Below are 21,610 nucleotides of genomic sequence, written 5' to 3' on the forward strand. Positions count from 1 at the left end.
TGACCTGCTCTACACTCTGCTCTGTATCACAGCCAGCAACGCCTCCCTGATGGCCCCACAGCAGATGCCATAAAACAGTAACCAGAACAACCTTTTGCACTCACTGTATGGAAATATGGAACCTTTGAAATGACAATTTACCTATGACTTCATTTCAGATATTTTAGAGACATGACTAAGCAGAAGGATGTGTATCTTTTAATTGAAACAAGAAAGTAAAATGTTACCGCCGATAGTTTTTTGAATTGACTTGTTTAAAACAAAAGATAAATGAAACTTCCTTAAGTTTGAATGATTTAGTTATAGATGTAAATAGCCTGCGGCATGACAAGGGGTGAAATTATGCTGTTGCTGATCTTTTTTTGTTAGCTTGTGGCAGATAGGGTCAGGCGTTCGGAAGATTTCGCAATGTTACGAGAAGGCAGGGCCCCTGTCCCCTTAGATAAGAAAATTAACATAGGAATGCAGCCCCCTAAACCAGTTGCCGGTAACTTTCCATTCCCTACCCAGTAACTTTCCACCCTTTACTAACTATAGTTGGTAAAGACAGACCCCCTATGACGTAGAAAAACCCTAGATTATAAAACCCCACGAGAAGAGATAATAAAGGCCTTTTGACCGTCCACCACATTGGTGTCTGCGTGTTTCATAGGCCCAAGCGACCCTGGAGAGTGGGTCACCATGCCGCTTCCTCAGAACAAGGTCGCCAGCCTTGTATCAGAAGGCTACATCTGGTGCCGAAACCCTGGAAGTCGATCAGCGCCCGGGGAACGGGGATTCGCCTGGACAGAGGGCGGCGGCTGTGGCAGCAGGCCCGACTACAGCGGGAGGGAATCGCCTCCGGACCAGCGTGGACCATGGAAGCCATTGCTAAGGTCATAACAGAGATGCATGCACAATGGGGTATAGAATGTAAACTCAGAGATTTAACTCTCGCATTGCCGAGACTCATTAAGCTTGGGGCTATAGAAAGCCCCCCAGATATTCTACATCCGGGGGTGTGGGACAATTGCACAAAAGCTCTGACTGAGGACACTATGTTCTCGGGTTCAGGGAAAGCCCTAAAATCCTGGGGCAAAGTTATCCAGGCTCTGCAAAAAGCTCGACAAGAGCAGGAAACCTGGAAAGCCGCAAAAACCTGTTTATTAGCCACCCCACAGCTCGGGGTGGGAGCGGCGACACAAACCTCGGAGATACTTGACCCGGGCGGTCGCGTGGAGGCGCGGTCGCCGGAACCCCCCCCAGTGAGTGGACTCACCATCGGAGGGGGGGGGACACGCACGGGCGTTCTGGTGGGGACTCGCAGAGGAGGCGCGGAATGCTGCCGACCCCGCGGGGACTGACAAGGACTCGCCACAGCCATATGCATTTGAAAATGGCGCCGAAGCACATGGCAAGGGCGGAAGTAAGGAGGCGGGGGGTGGAAATGCAGTCAGCGGGGAGAAGGGGCAGCCCCCGCTGTGCAGCGTAAGACCAATCAGAGCGCTCTATTCAAATTAAGTCCTTTTAGGGCAAGGACCTCCCCCAGCAGGAGGCGGGGGGACCCCGGGGGGGGGAACGGCCCGACCCCCCCAGGAGGGGGCGGGGTCGGAGCCCAGGAAAAGGCAGAGCAGCCCAAAAGTGCTGGATCATTCGACTTCCGCCTCTGACTTGGACTGGGAAGGGACCGAAAGGGAATTGGAGGATTCCAATTCGGATTCTAGCTTTAACAGAGGGAGAGCAGCGGCATATAAGGTCTCTAGTCGCAGCGCTCCCGCTTGGGTGAAGGGGTTATCAGAGAAAGACCGGACTCCGCTTACGGATTGGCGGAAAATAAAAAAAACTTGAGCGGAATAGGCCCAGTTCCCAGTCCGCGTGGGGGGGGGGCGGGCGAAAACCAACGAAGGACCTACTCCCCTGTAAACCCAAATGACGTCCAAGCAATTATTAAAGCGATTGCAGACAAGGGAATTAATTCTGCCATGGTTACCACATTCATTGATGGCGTTTTCGGAGGGGATGATATGTTGCCTTTTGATATTAAGCAGACGTGTAGAATGATTTTCGATGGCGCGGGGATGATTGTTTTTAAACAGGAGTGGGAAGATCAATGCACAAAGGAGCTGGCCCAGGTAACGGGACCTGACCATCCACTGCACGGGTCCAGTGTACAAAGATTGTTGGGCAGAGACCCCACTATGATCACACCCCTGGCACAGGCTGAGGGCTTGCGGGCCCATGAGGTTATGACAACCACCCGTGCTGCCCGGGAAGCCATTCGTGCCACTTCAAAAGTAGTAGCCAAACCTTCACCATGGTCAACTATAAAACAGAGTGAGGGTGAGAGCTTCACTCAGTTTGTGGACAGGCTTCAGGCAGCATTGGACTCTTCCTCGTTGCCGTCGGAGGCTAAGGGTCCTGTGCTGGCAGACTGCCTGCGCCAGCAGTGTAACTCAGCCACCAAGGACATTATAAGGTCACTGCCACCCGGGTCTAATATAGCAGCCATGATCAGGCACGTTAAAAAGGAGGAGCACCTGGCTCCCATCCAAGCAGCAGTTCACACTGCAATAACCAGTGTGATGGCATGCCTTAAGTGTGGCCAGGCAGGCCACCTGGCAGTAAACTGCCCCCAGCCAAGGCGCCTATCAGCAGCTGCTCCACCACGCCAAGGGGGACTTAGGGGAACATGCTGGGCATGTGGAAAGAAGGGGCATTTAGCTAAGGAATGCAGATCCAGGCTTCAGGGAAACGGGAAAGGGGGGGGGCAGCTGGGCCATGTCCAGCCCCCTCCCATCTTGAACATGCAGCAGCCCAGCTACAGCAACCCCCAGTGGGGCAGGGGACCCTCATATCCTATCCCCCCACAGGGAGTAGCCAATTTTGCATCCCCACCGGCAATGCAATGGCAGAGCTATGCAGCACCCTCAGTACCATCGCACCCCCCACCGCCACAACCTGTGCCAGTGGTACAGGGCCAGCAGGAGACACCCGAGAGCAAGATCCCTGGGTGGCCTTGGCCATGAAAATAGGGAAGGAACCCCTGATGGTGTGGGGGACATGCCGCCTTTATGGCAGTCAGGATTCCCACATCATAGGGTTTTCAGTTTTGGGCGGACACGGGTTCAGATTGTACGATTATTCCCCAAGCACATTGGCCCGGACATTGGCAATTCAAAGAAGTCCCTCCAGTGAACGGAGTGGGAGGGCAGTCCCGGGCATGGAAAAGCACCCAGCTGGTGGCTATAACACTTCACACGAAAAAGGGACCAGAACAGACAGTTGCGATCCACCCGTACATCCTGCAAAATTCTCCACCCCTGTTAAGAAGGGACGTTCTTTCCATGCTAGGATTCCGGATTACAAATTTATCCTAAGGGCCACTGCCGTACACCCTCCGCTGCCGATCAAATTGACCTGGAAATCATCAGACCCCGTATGGATCGAGCAGTGGCCCCTGACAGAGCCTCGAGCAGCAGCCTTGCTGGAACTGGTTGACGGTGAACTGCAAAAAGGTAACATAGAACCCTCCACCAGCCTATGGAACACCCCTGTATTCGTGATCCCCAAAAGGTCTGGAGAAGGCTATCGTCTCGTCCACGACCTGAGAGAGGTGAAAAGGACGATCCGACCCATGGGTCCAGTCCAGACACTGCTACCCACGAACTCAGCCATCCCTGCAGGGCAGCCGTGCGCAGTGCTGGACATCAAGGACTGTTTCTTCTCAATACCCCTGCACCCTGAGGACAGAGAACGATTTGCCTTTTCCATGGCATTCCGAAATGGCAAGCGGCCCAACCTCCGCTTCCAATGGCGAGTACTCCCACAAGGACTTGTAAACAGCCCTGTCATATGCCAAATTACCGTGGACAAAGCACTGATGCCAGTCCGACACTCCCATCCCACCGCGACCATCATTCAGTACATGGACAACATCCTGGTAGCAGCACCATCGGCAAGCCAAGTAGATCACCTGGTGTCCACAATCACGAAAACCCTTCAGGCCAATGGCTTCGAGAGCGCAAGCGCAAAGGTCAAGAGAGGACCCTGCATGACCTTCCTGGGAGTGGGGATCACAAGCTCCTACATGACACCCCCCGAGGCGAAGGTCAGTCGAGACGTCAAAACGCTACACGACGTGCAACGCCTGGTGGGATTGCTGCAGTGGCTTCGCAACATCGTCCTGATTTCTCCCAAGGTCATGGACCCTCTATATGACCTCCTGAAAGGAAAGCACCCCTGGGAACCTAAGAAGCTGAAGCCGCAAGCAACGAGCTCCCTCAACTTCATCGAAAGCCAGATGTCCACGGGCACACTTGCCTGGTGGAACCCAGACATGCCACTGGACTTATACGTTCACTTTATGTTGGGAATTTAGCTGCTAGAGAATGGAAAATTACAAAGCTGTGGCTAATTCCAAGTCCTGCACCTGCTAGATAGCGTGTCCTTGGGCCTAGCTGTAGTAGGATAATAAACAGTGAAAGAGACATGAGAAAAGAGAGATGTAACCCCTAAGGAATGAGGAAGAGTTCATGGCATAGTTTAACCAATAGATTGCTTGGCTTACAGAATATTCATAAGCTTATTGCTCGCTGTATAAGTGTCTGATGCTCTCTTCAATAAACGGAACTTGCTTATCACTCATATTGACTGTCCGAGTCTCCCCTCACTGACAAATGGCTCATCCCTGACAAAGGCCTCATTTCTGCGACAACTTTACACTGAAGGGAGGAGTGGGAGCACTGGCTCAAGGACCTTCTGAAAAGGCCCGACCGATTCAATGGGTGGTTCTTGGAAGACCTGCCCGTGCTTTTTCCCCGGGAATCGAATGCATCTCTAACCTCGTCATGAAAGGCAGGAAACTCGCCTTGAAACACCTAGGAACCGAGCCGACAAGAATCCACCTTCCTTTCCACAAGCAGCCGATCACGGAGTCAGCCACAATATGGGAGTACCTAGCCCTTGCTCTCACTGGCTTCAGAGGAGAAATCTCCTACTCCTCCAAACCACCCTGGACTCAGCTGCTGACCATTGTCGACATGGACATATTGCCAAAGGTCAAGGACCGACCGCAGCCAGGACCAACAGTCTTCACAGACGCTTACTCCACGACTTCAATCGCAGCAGCAGTGTGGCAGGCAGGAGAACAATGGCATTGCATCAAAGCATGTGACCCCACACAGTCAGTGCAACAGCTGGAGGCGACAGCAGTCGTCTTGGCGTGCGGACTCTTCCAAGACGAACACCTCAACATAGTAACGGACTCCATATTCGTGGCAAGGCTTTGCCTAGCCATGGCAGGATCAGGTGTGTCCACATCAGCAGCAGCCCTAATGCTGGAAGAAGCACTCTCCTCACAACAGGGCACCATATCAGTCATCCACATCAACAGCTATGACCCAGTCAAAGGTTACTTCCAGACCGGCAACGACAAAGCAGACGCCGCAGCAAAAGGCGTACGGACGTTGCAGGAAGCTCGTCAGCTGCACGAGTCGCTCCACATCGGAGCCAAAGCACTGGCGAAGAGATGCGGGATCCCGACCGCAGATGCAAAACACGTGGTAGCCACCTGTCCTCATTGCCAGAAGTCACCCCTATGGACCTGTGGGGTCAACCCGAGAGGTCTCAAGCCTTCAGAGATCTGGCAGTCGGACTTCACCTGGTGCCAACTGCTGAAGCCCCGAGCATGGCTTGCAGTGACAGTAGACACTTATAGCGGAACGCTCATAGCCACACAGCACCCCAAAACAAACTCCAAGGCCACAATTCAGCACTGGCTAACAGCCATGGCTTGGCTTGGTATCCCCAAGCAGATCAAAACTGACAACGGATCCAATTTCACCTCCAAACCAGTGCAAGAATTCGCCTCAAAATGGGGCATCACATTAGTACAAGGTATCCCGTATAACAGTACCGGGCAGGCCATAGTAGAGAGAGCAAACCAGACCCTGAAAACCAGGCTAGAAGTATAGGCAAAGGCAGAGGGCTTTGCCAATGTCATTCCCCCAGGAGATCAGGCGCGTATGTTGGCAACCGCTTTGCTAGCACTGAATCAGTTCCCTAGGGGAGATGAAACAAACAGTCCCGTTCAAAAACACTGGGCCACCCGAGCGCTAGAGGAGGGCCCGCAGGTGGTAATTAGAAATGAGCTAGGCGAATGGGAACGGGGCTGGAGGCTGATGCTCACGGGGACAGGGTACGCAGCTGTCAAAAAGGACAGCAAAATCAGGTGGTGTCCACTTAAGTCAATCAAGCCCGACCTTCATAACGAGCGGAATGAGACTGACGAGAATTGCGAGTTTCTGTTTACAGGACATGCTCGTGGGATGTCCTCGTGACGCGTACATGCCCATTCCGGAGGAAAGTGGCAGACCACTAAGCCGCCAGGCAGCGCCCGAGAGACCCGCACGGGTGGGACCCAAACATCAAGGGTGTTTCTGTGTGATTTTGCTGTTGGGGCTTGTCGCCAGAGGGCAAGCCAGCCCCGACCACTACCCCCATTGGCCATTCAGGTGGGTCATGGGACACCTTAGTAGTGACAAGGTGCTCAAAGAAACCACCACACCGAACACCCCCATCCTTCGTGCTCCACATCACCGACCTGTTTCCAGGACAACCAAGGGCAGACCCCAATTCCCCACACGCCACACACATGTACCTAATCCTACTGGTGCCCAGCTTCAAACCCAGGAAAAAGCTACTGTAATCACCCAGGGTGGGGATATTGTGGGCACTGGGGCTGCGAAACCATTGTTACAGATGCCAGACCGTCAGGGCCTGGGTGGGACTCACAAGAGTCCGACAAATTCTTACAGTTCACCTGGGCACCCAGCAGCTGCAAAACACCCGTCTTCCTCCAGGGAAGCTTCTATCTAAACCGCCATAAAATCCCTAAAATTCGGAAATGCACTAGCTGTAACATGACGGTCTTGCAGCCACATCACCCTAGTTGGGCCATAGGCAGAACGTGGACAGTAGTCCTTCAAGGGTCAAAAGAGAGAGTGAATGTGCGAATTATCAGGCTCCAACCGTCGGTGTCCCGAGCGATCGGACCCAACAAAGTGATTAAAAGCGCGCAGAAAGGGAGAAACGCGACCTACCCTAAAACCTTACCCACAGGGGTCAGCAATGTCCCGACCGGCCATGCGGAAGCCTTTCAGATAGACCGCTCAGCCGGGTCGGACTCAGACCCAATCCTTCGTATGTTAGTAGGTACCTTTATATCCCTGAACGAATCCAACCCTAACCTAACCGAATCCTGCTGGCTTTGTTACGATGTCAAACCCCCCTTTTATGAAGGAGTCGCTTTAAACACTCCCTTCAGTTACTCCACAGCCGATGCCCCTCACCAGTGCAGATGGGAAACCCCTCGGAAAGGAATCACCCTGAGTCAAGTCACAGGCCAGGGCAGATGCTTTGGCAATGCAACCCGAGCTAGGCGGAAAGGCAACGTCTGCACCAAAGTGGTCAAGCCAAACAGGAAAACAATAAGTGGGTAGTCCCATCCGCACCTGGGATGTGGGTTTGCCAGCAATCTGGAGTGAGTCCCTGTGTGTTCCTTGCCAAATTCAATGACTCTAACGACTTTTGTGTCCAAGTTCTGATTGTTCCTAGGGTCCTGTACCACTCAGACGAAGAAGTGTACCACCTTTTTGAGGAACCCAGCCGGCTCCACAAAAGAGAAATAATAACAGGTGTAACTATCGCAATGCTGCTCGGCCTAGGAGCAGCAGGAACGGCAACGGGTGTCTCAGCCTTAGCGACCCAGCACCAAGGACTGTCCCAGCTGCAAATGACAATCGATGAGGACTTGCAAAGGATCGAGAAATCCATCTCCTTTCTAGAGAAGTCAGTCTCCTCACTCTCAGAAGTGGTCTTGCAGAACAGGTGAGGTCTGGATCTCCTGTTCATGCAGCAAGGAGGCCTGTGTGCCGCCTTGAAAGAGGAGTGCTGCTTCTCTGCAGACCACAAAGGAGTCATGAAAGACTCCACGGCGGAACTCCGAAACAGACTGGCTCAGAGGCAGAAGGACAGGGAAGCCCAGCAGGGCTTATTTGAGTCCTGGTTCAATCAATCACGATGGCTAACCACTCAGATTTCTACCCTAATAGGACCACTGGCATTGCTGCTTCTAACAGTTACCTTTGGACCATGCCTGCTGAACAAGCTGGTCTCATTCGTTCAGACCCGCCTAGAATGGACCAACATCCTGTTCATAGGCCGGCGACAATTGCTGTGAATTCAACCAGGGAACACTGCCAGCCACAAGTCCTAAACTTGTCTGGCAAAAACTTACTCAGGTTTACCAAACCCCTTTCCCTTACTGAACTACAACCTTATACCTCATTTCAGTACCTATGTATATGACTACCTCATTCATTTGTGAAAAAGCGGGGGGGGGAGAATGTGGTAGATAGGGTCAGGCGTTCGGAAGATTTCGCGATGTTACGAGAAGGCAGGGCCCCTGTCCCCTTAGATAAGAAAATTAACATAGGAATGCAGCCCCCTAAACCAGATGCCGGTAACTTTCCATTCCCTACCCAGTAACTTTCCACCCTTTACTAACTATAGATGGTAAAGACAGACCCCCTATGACGTAGAAAAACCCTAGATTATAAAACCCCACAAGAAGAGATAATAAAGGCCTTTTGACCATCCACCACATTGGTGTCTGCGTGTTTCATAGGCCCGAGTGACCCTGCAGAGTGGGTCGCCGTGCCGCTTCCTCAGAACCAGGTCGCCAGCCTTGTATCAGAAGGCTACATAGCTCCTGGACATGGTTGTAAAAAATTTTGATTATGTGTTGTGTGAGAGATTTTAGATCAATGGCTGGAAAGGTTAGGCTTGTCCAGTCGGGTGAAGAGCCTCATTTGAACTGGGCTTATCACCTTTGTGTTATCATAATTGTTTTACTCATTGTGCTGTGTTTTTTGTCCCATCTGCAAAGGATGACAAATACTGCCTTTGTAGTTGAAAAACAAAAAGGGGGAACTGTGACGGATAACAGCTGGCCTGAAGGCCTCACAGGCACAAGTAACCCTGACCTTAACTTGATCAGCCTATACCTGTGATAGAAAGGAAACATCTTTGGGGCAGAGGGCACTGAGAGGCGGAGGGACTTGGCTGCAGAGAATGGATGCCAGCCAATCCCTGACGAGCATGTACACAGGCAGCTATTGGTCAGTGAACTGGGTGGCATCAAGATTCTAGCCAATCCAGGTTAACCATATAAAAGCAAGTTCTGAACAATAGTTTTCTGTTGCCGCATGAACCTTGGAGTGTCGTGTTGTGTCCGTCTCAACTGCAACAAAAGCTGACTGACCAGTGATAAGTAGGGTTACTATCTCTGCTTCTTCCAAACAGCAACAGAATCAGTATAGTCAACTGTACATCTCACACTTTGCTTTTGTAACTGATATAGCAGGGTTACAAGGGCACTCAAGTACATCACACTCCATTCTGTAGCACTGCAGTGGGTTGAGATGCCAGACACCCGCCAAAACCTTTTTATCACTCCTCTCCACAGCTGGGCAGGGGAGAAAAAATATAACAAAGGGTTCACAAGTTGAGATAAGGACAGGGAGAGATCACGCATCAATTATTGTCACAGGCAAAATAGACTAAAATTAGAGATGTGAATTGAATTTATTCCTAAGAAAATTAGAGCAGGATAATTAGAAGGAAAGTAAAACCCTTAAAACACCTTCTTCCCCACCCCTCCCTCCTTCCTGGCTCTACCTCCTACCCCAGTGGTGCAGGGAGACAGGAAATGAGGGTTATGGTCGCTTAATCACTCATGGTTTCTCCTGCTTCTCTGGGAGAGGACCCATTCCCCTGCTGCACTGTGAGGTCCCTCCCATGGGAGACAGTTCTCTGTGAACTTCTCCAATGTGAGTCCATCCCATAGTTCTTCAGAAATTGCTGCAATATGAGTCACTCTTTCATGGGGTACAGCCTTCAGGCCCAGCCTATTCCAATGTAGGTCCCCCAGAAGGTCACAAGTCCTGCTAGGAAACCTGCTCCAGAGTGGGCTCCTCTGTCCATAGGTCTGCAGGACCCTGCCAGGAGCCTGCTCCAGCATGACCCTCCCACATGGTCGCAGTCTTCTTTTGGGCATTCACCTACTCCAGCATGACCCTCCCACAGGGTCAGTCTTCTTTTGGGCATTCACCTGCTCCAGCATGTCTCCTCCAAATGCTGTCGGTAGATTTCTGCATCCTTGTGATCTTCCATTTGCTGTAGAGGAACAGCTGCTACACCATGGTCTTCACCACAGGCTTCAGGGGAATCTCTGCTCTGGCACCTGGAGTATCTCCTCACCCTCCTTCTCCACTGAACTTGGTGTCTGCATAATTTTTCCTTTCACATGTTCTCACCCTGTTTTTCTCTGGCTGCAATTACAGCTGTGCAATAACTTTTTTTCTTCTTAAATATGTTATCACAGAGGCATTGACACCATTTCTGATTGGCTTGGCCTTAGCCAGCAGCATGTCTGTCTTGGAGCCAGCTGGCATTGGCCGGACACAGAGGAAGCTTCTAGCAGCTTCTTACAACAGCCACCTCTGCATCCTCCCTGCTACCAAAACCTGGCCTTGCAAACCCAATACCAGCACTCACAAGTTAAAGTCTCTGGTCTGTATTCCTTTTAAACACACCTGCTTTCCTAATTCCACTTGACTCTTTCAAGCATCATGAGGATGACAGAAACCTTTCTTCTTATCACTCCTTGAATCCTACTGAAGTCTGTACAATAGCAAAGAAATCAACAAAATGACATGAAAATGAAGGACAATGCATGTCTCAAAACATCTATCTCCTATGAAAGATATGAATTCTTACTGCTTTTCTTGATAGTTGAAACTTAATAACAAATCTGTGTATTTTGAGAGGTGTCCTGGTTCAGAGCAAATTTGGGAGAGAATCCCCAAAGGGACTCCTCTAGGAAAGCAGATGCAATCTTCCCCTCTCCCCAATCGGTCCAGGAGAAACTACTTCCTTGGAGAAAAGTGGGAAAAACCTGTTTATTAAACAATAAAACCTAAAAAATATTAGACAATAAAACCCCTTGCCACTCCAAAAGAGATGACAAACTGAGAAAACCCCCTCCCCGGGTTGCAGCTGAGCTCACTCAGTCTCTGATCACTCCCTCTGGTGCTGGAAATGTTGCAGGCCAGGCCCGGCCTGGTGGGCCACAGGTGCTGGCTGCTGGTGCTCTTCTGGGTGTTAAGTCCAGAGCAGGTTTCAAGAGGTCCAAAGAAAAGGGAAAAAAGAAAAAAAAACACAGTCCAGGGAACTTCTCTGCCTCAGCTAGCTAAAACTAACTAAAAGCAAAGGAGAGCTCTGTCCAGCTGTCTGCCCATCTGCAGACAACACAGTCCAGGAGTGTAGTAAAACGCACAGGTTTAGCAAGGGCCCTATGGAGAATCTGAATAATAGAAATGCTGACACAGCAGCAAAGAAGCTTCTCAACTCCATGGACATCCGCCCTATAACCTATCCCTATAATCATGTAAGGCAATATCTTGATAACCCTACTATTGGTCACTTATGGTCCCTCTAACCCTTTGCCATTGGTCAAGATTGGATTCGGGCCAAGGCTATGAAAGTAGCATACTGTACCCCTACTAACTCGGAAGAAGAAGAGCTGAGACACTTCACAGACCCCTCCAATAAAGCCATATTCATGGAATATCCAGCGTCTTCTCCTTCTCTCTCTCTCCGTCTGCTGAAGCCTCAAGCCAAGGGCAAGCTACCTAGCAAGCAAAGCTGAAATCATAAGAGCTGCCTAATCACTATAAGAGCAGAATATCCCCCTGCTTGCTAGGGGCTGACCGGCGGCCTTGGTCTGAGCCAGCTGGCCTCTGGCACTCAGTCCCCTTGGGGGCTGAGCTCTGGAGATGTAACAGCTTGCCCTAGGATAAAACCAATTAAGGCTCATTAAGTGGCTGCCCAACGTAGTCGTCGGACCCCCCCCCCCAGGGGTGAAACGCCGCCAGAGCATCGGACCCTTCTCACAGTTTTCCTGTTATTGCCTGTTTGGGAATCCGCTCCTTCTGCAAAAGGACTTTTCGTTTTAGAAAATCCTCTCTGCGGAAGGCTCAATTTGACCCTCAACACATACATCTGGACGAGATAACATTCAAGGAGAATTGAGCAACAGACCCCCTTCCACAGACCCCCGACCCCGAAGGACATAAGTATTGTGCACATACCTTTGGGAGCTCTTAAAAACCTTTTTTGGTTTTTTTCTGTTTTTTTTCTCGTTTTTCTGTGGAAAGGGCTTGAATTAAAAAAATAGATACTTGTTTAAGCTCCCTAAAACTAACCACACTTGAGAGAGAGTTATATTTAACCATTGTAGAACCCTTATCTGTTAATAATTTCTCTTTTTCTAAAGGTAGTCTGCCAAAAAAGACTTAAAAAATTTGTAAGTTGGATTGTTGCGCAATTCCCTGAAACTAATAAGACCACGATTACTGAAAATTCTTTCTGGGATAGGGTTGGAAACACTATTTATATGTCTCAAACCAAACAGGACTTTTCAGTTACTAACTTCTTACCTTTATTTCATATAATAACAAAGACTGTTGAAAAATCTAACTCAGAAAAAAGCTTCACACTTGTGGGAACTCAGCACATCACTCCGGATGTCCAGAGTTACTGAGACAACCCTTGGGGGGGGGGGCTCAGAAATCCTGGAATGTTGCCAGAAGTACCTGGTGGCTTGACTTTGACCCTTCGAGGGATGTGCCACGTGTTTGAGGACATGAGAGTCACTTGGGAATAAATGGTGTAAGAATGATGTACTTACAGGGTGAAATATAGATTTTACGGTTCTGGTACAGGGGGGTTATGGAGACAAGATGGAGGGATCAGGGCATGTATTGTCCTTCTTCTTTCTTCTTCTTGTCATCCATTTTCTGTAGTGATGTTGGCACTTTGGGATTGGTCCTTGGTGAAGGTGCACTTGCTAATATGGGTGAAGGGTATTGGGAAATAAAGGTGAATATGATGTAGGTAGTTTTTAGTATAAAAGGAGATGACCGTCCAGTGGGAGGTCAGAGTGCCCTTGGCTGCCTTGCTGGTCAGACCTCTGTAAGGCAGAAAGAAAATTTTATAGATAAGAAATAATAAACAATTAGAAGACTGAAAATCTGAAGAGTCCAGACTCGTCCTTTGAAGCGCGGGCTGTCCCAGTGCCATCCTACGCGCGTCCCGGCAGAGACAAACAGCAGCACCGGGCACACACTAACAGACCTTTCCTCTTCATACGCTAATTGCGCTGATAAGGTAACAGAGGTATGTGCCTTGCATACCAGAGAGCCGCTGGGCTCTGCAGTGCTTCCTGCAGATACCACCTCGCAGGCAGAGGTTAAGCAGTTCACCCTGTACCCCCTCTCCCTTCCTTCAGAGCCGGGGGTGCTCACCATGCTCTCCCCCTGTAATAAGTAGCAATACGTTTGTTCATTAATAGCTAGATTATTTAAATTATAAAACAATAGCTAAACAGCTCTTGTTTAGCAGGATGTAATGTATACCTATGTGCAGTCACATATGGTAAAACCTTTAACATCGTAGGAATTGCTTTGTTTACAAACCCCCCCCCTGTAACTAGATATAGCTACATCTGGTAACAATTACTAACTTCGCTAGAATTGCTTGGTTTGCAAATTCCACCCCATAGATATAGGAGACCCTCTGTAACTAGATACCACCACATCTGGTAACAATTATTAACCTTGCAAGAATTGCTTAGCTTGTAGAATTTAGACTTATAGATACGCCTTATAAAGAAAGCGGCCAAAGAGGAAGACTCGGGGGCCTTCATCCCACGACCACCAGAAGGCAGAAAAAGACCCCCTAGCAACCAGAGGAGCAAGCGCAGAAGACGGACCACGTCATCCAGGAATCCGGAAGAAAGGGACAATAAAAAGCGAACTTTAGAGGGGGAAAGGTGCGCGCCTAAGAGGAGCAGGGACTCCTGGCAGCCCAGCGCTGAACCTTGCTTATTCTTGCTTGCATAATAATAAAGATAATTATACGATTCTTAAATTTGGTCAATTCGCTTATCACAATTTGGTGCCGTGACTCGGATCTAGAGACAGGGTTGGTTTGAGAATTCGGGGGGGCGGCCCCACCCCTTTGGTGGCCCTGATCTTCTCAACCGACCCCCCCTCTGGACCGATGAACCTAAATTCGAGAATAAGCAAGGAAACACCGGTAACCCTGTAAACTTTGTGCACGAAGATCCGAGTGAAGACGCAGGACGCGTGAGTATACGGGTGAACCGCTCGGTTGGGGTTGGAATCCCAGGGCACAGTGAATGAGACGTCCAACTGAGGACGAGGCAAGAGGGACCCTCTAGTAGTGCGTTTCTCGTAACCCGCGAGGGAGCGAGCCACGACCGAGGGGGGGGTGTGTGTGTGTGTGTGTGCGTGGAGGTGCCTTGGAAGATGGGGCAGAAGGAAAGCAAGCCTTCTGACCCTATGGGGGAGGGCCCCCGGTTACCCCCAATACCTAAGGATAGTCCGTTAGGATTAATGATTAAGTATTGGGATGATTTTCCCTCCAGAAAGGGGAAGGATAAAGCAAAAATGATAAATTATTGCATGGTAGTATGGGGGGGGTAAGAAACGGGACTCAGGAAATATATACTGGCCCGTTTTCGGATCCTCCGAGGACTGGGTCTGTCAAGCCCTGAACATCTATGTGAATTCCAAAGAGCCAGAAAACCTGGAGGAGAGTGCTTATGCTAAACTGTGGTTGGTAGGAAGTAATGAGCAAATAACTAGATTGCTCCCCCTTAAGGGAAGCCAAGGGGAGGAAGATAGAAAGAAAAAGTCCCGAGTGGAGGAAGAGATTCCTATTTATCCTCCCCCATATATACCACCACCAGCCCCAGCCCCCCCTGTATCCCTCCCAAACATTCCTCCGGCATCAGCCCCTGACAAACAGCAGCTCACGGACTCCCCGGATTACAGGAGGCGTACTCAGAGTCAGATGAGGACAGTAATTGAGGAAGGAGAGAACAGTGGGTTGTTTCCTCTTAGGGAGATAGCATTAGGGAGACCTCAAGCTGGGATGGGGTTTGTCACTGTCCCCTTAAACTCAGGAGATGTCCGTGAGTTTAAGAAAGAGATGGAAAAATTATTAGAAGACCCTATAAGAGTAGCAGAAAGGGTGGATCAGTTCCTGGGACCAAATATATATACTTGGGTAGAGATACAGTCCATTCTAGGCATACTATTTACAACAGAGGAGAGAGGGATGATTAGAAGGGCAGGAATGAGGATTTGGGATGCCCAGCATGTTCAAGGTCCTGCGGCTGATGTCAAATGGCCCTTGTAAAATCCCAATTGGAATAATCAGGACCCCAACCATCGTGGTCATATGCAGGACTTAAGAACCATCATAATCCAGGGCATATGAGAGGCTGTGCCCCGGGGACAAAATATAAGCAAGGCATTCAGAGAGTGCCAAGGAAAGGATGAGACCCCCACTGAATGGTTAGAAAGATTAAGGAGGAGTTTTCAGTGGATCCAGAGACACCTATGGGGCAAGCACTCCTGAAAACACAGTTTGTAGCTAAATCATGAGAGGATGTTCGAAAGAAATTAGAAAAGTTAGAGGATTGGCAGGACAGAGGACTTGATGAATTGCTTAGGGAGGCTCAGAAAGTATATGTTAGACGGGAGGAAGAGGCACATAAAAGGCAAGTTCGGATGATGGTGGCAGCAGTCAGGGAGGGACAGCGAAACAACCCTCTGCCACGGGAAAGAAATGACATGAGGAGGGGTCCCCGGGATTTAGGAGGGCCCCCAGCTGGCGGAAGAGAAGGAACGGTGTGCTACTACTGTGGTGGAAAAGGAACTGAAGTGTCCTTATATTTGGCACACGTGGGATGAATGATATCAGTGGCTGAGGTCTTTGTTGAGGCAAGACGGCCACTGTCTAACAGACCTGGGTGCATTAAATGTGGTGATCCCAACTGTAGGGCATGGATAAAAATATTTTGTGGGGGATGTAGGCTCAAATGGTGGGTTTTCCAATCACAATTAGGTGGGGGTATCTGGTGCCATATTTGTGATTGGGATTGAAGGAGGGAAAACCCTCACACGGCCCTGAGGAAATTTGTAACAGCCCCAGGACAAAGAGAAATCCCTTATAGGGAAGCAATAGCATTAATTGAAAATACAGAGCAGAGGAGACATTGGGCCCTGGCCTGGACAATACAACACCAATCATATAGGATCATCTGCCAAAATCAGAGTGTGATATTAGACCAGGTGTGTGTAGGGAAAAAGATTCATGTCCCCATAGAGTGGCAAGTTGAGCCCCGAAATTGGGATAGCACTGTATGTCGCTACTTCCGAATATATAAGAAACGAGCCCGTAAGGCTCGGAGGAAAAACCCAGACAGTGAGACTCAGGCCCTGTAAAGCTCGCTAGGAATGGCAGAGAGTCTGCCATAAAATCAGAGAGATCCTTTGCCTGGAGGCCTGGCAGCCTGCCCTTAGGAGTGGGGGCAGGAGTCAAAGGGATAGCCCAAATAACGCACCCCCTGAAGACTACCCCTGCTGCCGAGAAGATAATGATCCCTGCAGACCGATGCACCTGGGCTGGCAGGCGAGGCAGAGAGGTAAGGAGGAGTGGGGGAGAGCAACGGGCCACAGGAACAGGAACGGAGCACAGGAATGCTCCAGGTAAAAGAGATATGGTTATAAAAGGTGAACGAAATTTTTTGCTAGGACCCTGCCCTGCTTGGCGAGCTATTTTTATCATTATAATCCTGAGCTTCCCGACTGCCTGGGGAAACCCCCATGAGCCTTACAAAGGGAACAAGATCCTAGTCAAACGGACCCTGATCACTGATTGGTCTCAGGCCTTTTTGCAATTTACCGGATCTATGGGAAATACCACAGGTTTGAGTTTACTAACATTAGTTCTGCATGACGGTCTGCCGTACGCCAAACACGAATGGAAGAGGCAGAAAACTTGGCAGCTTCAAGGAGTAGTGGGAGAACAAATTAATATTGGATGTCGAATGGTTAATGGATCAGACTATACTAACAATCTCAATCAGTGTTTCCATGGGTCAGGAGGATAAACAAATAAATTGTGAATACCCAGCACGAGACTGCTGGCAAAACTTCACATTAACTCACACGGCAGAGGTAGTCTGCCTCTGGGAAAAAGATACACAGCGCCTTTCTTTTAAATTCATAATAGATACTAAAACACAATCTACCACTACTAAACCTCACATTATCACCGTTTCACCTAAACCACTGGTCACACTTACACCAAAAATTTTCAAAATAGGACCTTATATAATCAGAAAAACTGGTCAACAACAAATATTATTCAATCCAGCATGGTGTCTCAAACAAATCAAACATTTTGCCAAATTGGGAAAGAGTAAATGTGAACGATCACATATTGGTGGTTGATGCACTTGGTGACACACAAAATAATGCCTCCTTAGCCCTCAGCTGTATCCAGGCACAATTATGGATGCAGTCAGTCTCTGCTGCAATTATAAGAGAGGGCGAGGAAGGCACTTTCCCCACAGAAATTCGGAAAATAATCTGGGACAATGCCACAGAATTTGAAAGGGAATTCCAATCCTGGTGGAAACTGGTGAATTTTATCTATAACCCTATTTCTAATACAGTCACTGCCTTTGTCTTGACCATACAAAATGCCTCTGTACATCTAATTTTTCCTGTCATTGCATTAGGAATAAACCATGACGGAGCTGTCCTCTATCCTACAGAACATAGAGGATGGGCCCGTCAGTTTGATGACAAATGGCAAACTGTTGACTTGGAATCTTGTATTGTACGAGAACAATTGGGGCTCATCTGTGAGGGCAATGTAATTATAGCTCAAGATATCTGTTTAGGCACAGAGCAAAACATTTGCCGTTTTGAGATTCGCCCTAACGAGGCTTCTAAAACAGTTCTTATATACATAGGCAATGCGTGCACATGTTTTAGAACTCTCTGTGATTTTGTGCTAGTAGATAATATTATGGTGGATATAAAGAATCACTCAAACTTCTGTGCTTGTAATTTCACTAAGATTACAGGGTGTGACACCACTTATGAAGCTACAGTTACCTCTCACCACCTATTACAATCCAACTACACGCTGATTCACAAGCTAATGCCCACCCTGATTGGGATGGACTTCACCCTAGTGAGAAAACTATTGTTTCATCAGGATCTGATCAAAATTCTTGAGAAAATCAGGAAAAGCGGACAGAAGACCCTAGTAACTGTTCAACATGATGTAGAGAAAATACACCAGGTAGTAGAAAGGGTGAAGCAAGATAGCAATTATAGGTGGTGGGATACGCTGTTCGGATGGACACCTACTGCCACAGGTGTCCTAAACAGTATGTGCCATCCCATTGTCGTTCTTTTAATTCTGATTGTACTAGGATTTATTTTGTCAGCAGTTCAATTTGTTATGAATTGGAATATGATGAAAAGGCTAAAGAAATTAGCATGTATAATTAATGCACAGAGCTTAACTGATGAAATAGACGATTTAGCGCTTGCTAGGAAGGAGCTAAAAAGACTTAATGAACAAAATTGGTAAAAAGAGAAATGGGGGATTGTAATAAGTAGCAATACGTTTGTTCATTAATAGCTAGATTATTTAAATTATAAAACAATAGCTAAACAGCTCTTGTTTAGCAGGATGTAATGTATACCTATGTGCAGTCACATATGGTAAAACCTTTAACATCGTAGGAATTGCTTTGTTTACAAACCCCCCCCCCCGTAACTAGGTACATCTACATCTGGTAACAATTACTAACTTCGCTAGAATTGCTTGGTTTGCAAATTCCACCCCATAGATATAGGAGACCCTCTGTAACTAGATACCACCACATCTGGTAACAATTATTAACCTTGCAAGAATTGCTTAGCTCGTAGAATTTAGAGATATGCCTTATAAGGAAAGCGGCCAAAGAGGAAGACTTGGGGGCCTTCATCCCACGACCACCAGAAGGCAGAAAAAGACCCCCTAGCAACCGGAGGAGCAAGCGCAGAAGACGGACCACGTCATCCAGGAATCCGGAAGAAAGGGACAATAAAAAGCGAACTTTAGAGGGGGAAAGGCGCGCGCCTAAGAGGAGCAGGGACTCCTGGCAGCCCAGCGCTGAACCTTGCTTATTCTTGCTTGCATAATAATAAAGATAAATTTGGTAAATTCGCTTACTACAAAACCACAACCAAGAAATACACATGCTCTAAAAAGGTGGACCTAAAGATAAGCCATGCTAAACAGTTCTTGAAATGTGTAAATGAATTTAGGGAAAAGCTTAATATGCATAATTGTTTATGAATATGTAACAGGCTGATGCAATACAAAGGGTATATAAAGGGTGCTTCCAAAACAGTTGGTGTGCTCTTGGCTGAATGCCAAGAGGCATCTGGCCTTAAATCTTTGTTTTATTGTCTTTGTCTCCTATTGTCCTTCATTAAACTTTTTAAATCTTTACAGGAAAGTGAACTTTGTTTTTTCACACACTGGGACCTTACCTCACTAAAAGAGGGACTTTTCACCATCTGCTTGTGTGCCTCAGGAGGAAAACCCCGGGATTCCTAGTCCACCTTTCCCCTGCCCTGCTCGAAGCCGGGCTGTCGCTGCCCTGCCCCTGCCACTTCTTTTCCACTGCTCTGAGTCTTCGCTACACTGTTGTCCCGCACCCCAGCCTGCCGAGACATCCCGTGGTTCTCGCTACAGCTGTGGAGTTTGATACATCTTGTCTATCACCTGAAATAAACAGGGCCAGGAGACTTCTTCTCCTTTATAATGCCTTTATTAAAAGTGATCAGCTCAGGATTGGGCGGCTCGGCAGGGCTGCAGTCCCCGTCGCGTCTCCCAGGGCGACTCAGAGGAGGAGGATATGCGCAGCTCTGTCCACTAGGGGCAGAGCCGGGGGATCCAGTCCTCGTGGGAGCTTTTTAGGGCTTGATGTCCCCGTCAGATGTTGCTCCTGTGACCTTCCCAGGTGGCTAGTCCCGGCGTTGGGACCACTCCCTGCTCAGGGCGAGAGGGGCTCCGAAGGTGTTCAGTATCTCTGCAGGCTCAGCACTCGGCTCCTCACGTCCAGACATCACTTTAGTCTCTCAATTCTTATTTGGCTCGTTGTTTTTGGGGTTTCCTCGTTGCATTTCGAGTCGGGGTCCCACAAAGCATTCTGGACTTTGGAGTCACTTTGCATAACCCCCCCCACCCTCTCAGGTGTCTTCACTATGCTGGGAAAAGAACACCTTAGCCTTGGGGAAGGGCCATTACCTCGCCCGAGTCAGGGCTTTTACTAATACAAAAGGAGCGATAAGCTACAAGGACCTGTGATTACAATAACAAAACACGCAGGACCTTGGCAGGGACAGAGATCTGGCTGCCTTTTTGTAACTTTTTCTCACAAAAATATTAACCGAATTTTTGTTCATAACATCACCTGTGATTCTTGCTCATTCCTGCCGGCCTAGCTTGCTGCTCCTGAGAGTCCTGCTGGCGCACTGGGATCAGCTGCCCCTGGGGGGTTGTAAAGCAAGCCTTTCTTCCATCCCTTCCCGTCTCAATCAAGTCTGCCATTACCACGTGGTGTCTGAGCTCGTACCGGAGCGCCCCCTGCAGCCGCGAGGAATTATCACACTTGCCCTGCCCACCGAGAGCCCGCCAGCGCCCCTGCCAGCTGTAACCATCACTACACCAAAGGGGAAAGTGCCTGCGGCAGAGAAGGCTGTTACTGGATTTCTGGTTCTGTTTGTTGTTGCTACCATAGTTATTGTTGTTTGTTTGCTTTGTTATATGTTGTGGTGTGTTGCAATGTCCTGTTTTAAACTTCCGAGTCCCTTCCCAGGTGTGCTTATGCCTCTCTCCCTGCCCCCTCGCCCCCTTGCTGAGTGTGCCCTGTCAATCAGGCTAACATACCAGCAAGGCGTCATGTGATTCGTCGATTTCAAAGGATGCTCCTCAGGCCTGGGGGTCATTGGCCTGTCTAAGTGTCATCCTCCCTTGAGACCCTGCCCCCTTCACCTGGTTGGTAACTCACCTGTCTCCTCCCCTTCCCCTGTCCCCGAGCTTATAAGGTTAATGAGACCATGCGGCCGGCATTCTGTTAGCAGCAGTGGCCCAGTGCAGACATCTCTGTACTCATGGAATAAACATCTGGCAACCTTCTAGCAGAATCCACTCCTTCCTTCTCTTCACCATCGCCAGAAGCTCTCTCCTGAGGAGAACGGAGTCCTGTCTTGTGCCCCGCTGCACTCTGCCGCCAGCCAAGGTATCTCTGGGGTAAAACACCGCAGTGCTGCCTCTGGCCCAGCAGCGAAGGTCAGAACTGGCCTAGGCACCATCTAACTGGTTATATTGGGATACATATTCCAATAGTTATATATACTAGTAAAGAACTGTTACTCCGTTACTCCTATTCTCATATCTCTGCCTGAAAGCCCCTTAATTTCAAAATTTAAATAATTTGGAGGGAAGGGGGTCATATTCTCCATTCCAAGGGAGGCTCCTGCCTTCCTTAGCAGACACCTGTCTTTCAATCCAAGACACCTGTCCATATGCTCATGTCATACCTTCTCAAGTCCTTTGATTG

Source organism: Zonotrichia albicollis, chromosome W, assembly GCF_047830755.1.
Source record: "Zonotrichia albicollis isolate bZonAlb1 chromosome W, bZonAlb1.hap1, whole genome shotgun sequence".
In the NCBI taxonomy this organism is placed as follows: Eukaryota; Metazoa; Chordata; class Aves; order Passeriformes; family Passerellidae; genus Zonotrichia; species Zonotrichia albicollis.